Here is a 5055-nt window from a genome sequence, read left to right on the forward strand (position 1 = left end):
GCCCTGCTTCATGCATCAAACTTGCACTGGTCATCTATTTTACATATACACGTTTCAGGGCTATTCTCTCAAATCGTCCCACCCTCGCCTTCTCCCACAGAGTGCAAAAGTCTGTTCTTTACATCTGTGCCTCTTTTGCTGTCTTGCCTATGGAGTCGTCATTATTGTCTTTCTAAATTCCATATATATGCATTAATATACTGTATTGGTGTCTCTCTTTCTGACTTACTTCACTCTGTATAATAGGCTCTAGTTTCATCCACCTCATTAGAACTGACTCAAATGTGTTCTTTTTTTATAGGTGAGTAATATCCCATTGTGTATATGTACCACAACTTCCTTATCCATTTGTCTGCCAATGGACATCTAGGTTGCTTCCATGTCCTAGCTATTGTAAATAGTGCTGCCATGAACATTGGGGTACATCTTTCTCTTTCAATTCTGGTTTTCTTGGTGTGTATACCCAGCAGTGGGATTTCTGGGTCATAGTTCCAGCTTTTTAAGGAATCTACACACTGTTCTCCACAGTGGCTGTACTAGTTTGCATTCTCATCAACAGTGAAAGAGGGTTCCCTTTTCTCCACACCCTCTCCAGCATTTATTGTTTTTAACCACTGGTCTACCAGGAAAGCCCTAGAATACTACTTTTTAGAAACCAGATGCAGGCCCTCACCAAACACAGAACCTGAAAATGCAGGTACCTTAACCTGAGACTTCCAGCCTCCAGAACTGTGAGAAATATATATCTGCTGTTTATAAGACACTCAGTTTTGTTTTTTTTTTCTTTTTAGTAACCTGAATGAACTAAGAAACATTGTATCACATTGGTTAGCACTGACCTATAGATTTAGTCCAATAAGAACCCCCCACCCCAGGCTTTTGTTAAAAATTGACAGACTCATATAAAATTCATACTGAAATGCAAAGATAGCCAGAAGATATTTTTTAGAAGAACAATGTTTTTCAAAAGAACTTATACTATCTGGTTTCAAGACTTATTATAAAGCTATAGTAATCAATATGAGGTAATATTTCACATAAGGATAGACAAATCAAGGGAACAAAATAGAGTACAAAAATTGACCCACATTATATAACCTCAGTTAATTTTCTACAAGGCATGAAAGGAAATCAAGGAGAAAAGGATCATCTTTTCAACAAATAATGTTGGAACGACTGAACAGCTATATCATCTCATGTGATACACAACAATAGTTTGAAATGGACCATAGTACTAAATATGAACTGTAAATAATGATGCAACTTCTGAAAGAAAACATAGGGACAAAATCTTTGCAACTTTAATGTTGAAAATTTCTTAGGACAAAACAATACAAACCATAAAAGATCAAAAAAAGGTACATTGGACATTCTCAACAGTTAAACTTCTGCTTAATGATAGACACCAGTGAAAAATAAAATACTAACCACAAACAGAAAATATTTGTGGTAAGTATATCAGATTAAGGACTATATCCAGAATATAAAAAAGAACTCTTAAATTCAGTAATAACATAAGCAATCTAGTTAAATCTAGTTAAATTTGGCAAATATTTTAACAGAAATTTTATTTAAAAAACTAATAGCAAATGAGGAAATAGAAAGATGCTCTTAATCATTAGTAAAATGTAAATTAAAACTATGGTGAGATATATAGCACAAGCCCATTAGAATAGGTAAAATAATTTTAAACTAACCATATCAATACTAAGTATAAGCAAGAATATGGAATAGGAATTCTTATACATTGGTGGTGGGAATGTACAATGGTATAATCACTGTAGGAAACACTTGGGCAGTTTCTTATAAAGCTAAACATCCACTGACCATCTGACCCAGCAATTCCATCCTTAGGCATTCACCCATTTAAGCAAGTCCACACAAAGATTTGTTTATGAAGTTTCATAGATTTATTCATGATAGTGTTGCCAAAACTCGGCCTCTGTAGTGTTACCAGCACCATGTTGAACCTTGGAGACAGTTTTTGATAAAGCAGAAAAGGACTAGATTTTATTGCTTTGCCAAGCAAAGGGGGCCGCAGGAGGCTAATGCCCTCAAGACTGTGTGCCCATGTCGTGAAGCTGGTAAGACATGATATTATGATAGTAATGGTCCAAGGAGCAGGGTGTGACCAGTTGTGGACATTGTTCTGATTGGTTGCTGGTAAAGTAATAATAATAATTGGGAATATTGGGAATATTGGGAATCAGCATCATCAACCTTCTGGTTTCAACCTGTCTAGGGTCTATTACATTCTTGAGATCAGCAGTTTTCATCTGGTGCAGTTCTACTTCCTGTTAAAACAACAGGAATGTGTGTCAATTCTTTATCTATATCTCTCAGGGAAGTGCGGGTTCCATGATTTTGCTGTGTGACAGATTTATATTCTAATTTGGTCCCCAGCCCAACAGCTATTCTTTGTTTCTACATATTCATATTTCCCCATTATTAACTCTTGAGTCAACTTTTTACCTCAAAGACAGGGCCACATAAGCTTGTACACAGTTTCCATAGCACCTGGTTAGAACAACCCTCTGTCCATTCCCAGGTAAATGAATAAATGATGATATCCATACAATAGGAGACTCTTTAGCAGTAACAAGGAGTGAATGTCTGATATATTCAACAATTGAATAAATATCAAAAACATTATGCTGAATGAAAGACTTTAGATACAAAAGAATATAAACCTTTTGATTAATTTATATGAACCTAAAAAAATTTAATTTATAGTGATAAAAAGATCACTGGTGGAGCTAGGTAGGAGGGGACAGACAAACTAGGAAAGAACACAAGGGAATTTTTGAGGGATATCAGAAATGTTCTGTATCTTGATTGTGGTGCTTACATGGGTACACATGTTTATCAAAACTCACTGAACTCTTCACTTAAAATGAATGCATTTATTGTATATAAATTACAGTTCAGTGAAGTTCAGGACTTTTTGATCTCTATGTTTGTAAGCCTGAATCTTGTTATATTTACTAGTTTGTTGTGTTTTTTTAGATTCTACATAAAAATGAGAATTAGATTCTACATAGAAATCATATATAGTATTTGTTTTTCTCTCTCTGACTTATTTCACTTAGCATAATACCTTCCAAGTTCATTCATGTTGCTGTAAATGACAAATTTTCATTCTTTTTAATGGCTGAGTAACATTCCATTCCATTCCATTTTCTATACCTTTTTTGTCCATTCATCTATCAATAGACACTTAGATTTCTTCTGTATTTTCTAACTTTGGGTTTTGTTGGTTTCTCTTTTTCTGGTTCCTTAAGGTATGAAGTTAGTTTGTTTATTTGAGGTTTCTTTTGTTTCCTGAGGTAGGCTTGTATTGTTATAAACTTCCCTCTTGGAATTGCTTTTGCAGCTTCCATGGATTTTGGATCTTTGTGCTCTTGTCTTCATTTGTCCCCAAGTGTTTTTAAATTTCGTTTTAGCCTCTTCAGTAATCCGTTTGTTGTTTAGTAGCATATTGTTTAGCTCCATGTGTTTTTGTTTTTTGCATTGTTTTTTCTTGTGTTTGATTTCAAGTCTCTTAGACTTGTGATCAGGAAAGACAGTCTCTGGCCACACCAGCCTGAATGCCCCTGATATCATCTAATCTCAGAAGCTAAGCAGGGTTGGGCCCGATTAGTACTTGGATGGAAGAAAAGATAATTTCAGTTTTCTTAAATTTAGTGAGACTTGTTTTGTTGTCTAACATGTAATCTATCCTGGAAAATATTCCATGTGCATGTGAAATGAATGTGTGCTATACTTCTTTTTGATAGAATGGTCCATAAGTGTGTATAAAACCTATTTGGTCTCATGTGTTATTTGAGGCCAGTGTTTCCTTATTGATTTTCTGTTCAGATGATTTGTCCGTTGATTTAAATGGGGTGTTAAAGTCCCTTACTATTATTCTGTTGCTGTCAGTTTCTCCCTTTGTGTCTGTTAACATTTGCTTTACGTATTTAGGTGCTCTTATATTGCATACATATATATTTACAGTTTTATGTTTTCTTGTATTGATCATTGATTGTTAGGTAATATCTTTCTTTATCTTTTATTACAGTCTTTGTGTTAAAGTCATTTTTTCTAACGTAAGTATTGCTACCCTGGCTGTCTTCTCATTTCCATTTGGATAGAATACCTTTTCCATCCACCACTTTCAGTCTGTCTGTATTTTTAGATCTGAAGTGAGTCTCTAGTGGGTAGCATATATATGGATCATATTTTTGTATTCATTCAGCCACTCTGTGACTTCTTTTTCAATTTTAAAGCTATCTCTGCTTATTAACTAACCAGATTACAGAAATAATCATAATAGATATCTTAGTTCATCCTTCTAATAAGCCTGTTGATCTGATCTTCCCTGTTGCCAGTATCTCTACCTTCTACAAAATGAGTGGTCTTTTTCTTCATTCCATTTCATGGAGAATACAATTCGAAGGTCCAGAGGAAGTTGTTTGCTTCTTTGAAATGTTTTCCAACAGTATAGATCTCATGAATCAGATCCTTCTTGTAGATAATGCCATATTTGCCACAGATCGAGCAATCAGCTTGTTATCTGTCAGGGCAAATTGCTTCTTGCTGATTTTGCCCTAACCATGCTTGTAGATAAATTCATTTACTGACTTCAGGTTTGGGTACTCCTGTACAATGTATGGTTCCACAATTCTCAGCATGTTGATTGAAGCCTTGCTGACTTTACAGAGGTGCCATGGAAGATCTGATGGAGGCAAAGAAGCTCCAACAACTTTTTAAACCTTGGGCTCACACCATTGATACCTCTGATCCTGATGATTTTAAATGAAGATTTGGGTTCTGTGGGTACGTAAAGTTGCTGCTTTTTCTTATCATCCTAGCCATTCAAATTTCAGTTCTATACATCTGCTTGTACTCCATGTGACGAGGCTTAGCTCTCGTCCTCCTTGCCTTTCAAAGCATCTTTGGAGCAAGCTTCTTTCTCAGGTGCTTAATCTTAAACTCTGCGAAATTCTTCCACTTTTTCTTAAGGGTTTCTGGCACAATAGGAACCTTCTTTTTCTTCTCTTTTGCATCCTCCAT

At 35.3% G+C, this 5055-nt stretch overlaps 1 pseudogene; it reads right to left on the minus strand.

Moving 5' to 3' along the window:
* Positions 1-4320: 4320 nt before the first annotated feature.
* LOC120863290 lies at positions 4321-5055 on the minus strand (annotated as a pseudogene).

This window comes from Oryx dammah, unplaced genomic scaffold (genome assembly GCF_014754425.2).
Source record: "Oryx dammah isolate SB20612 unplaced genomic scaffold, SCBI_Odam_1.1 HiC_scaffold_5, whole genome shotgun sequence".
In the NCBI taxonomy this organism is placed as follows: domain Eukaryota; kingdom Metazoa; phylum Chordata; class Mammalia; order Artiodactyla; family Bovidae; genus Oryx; species Oryx dammah.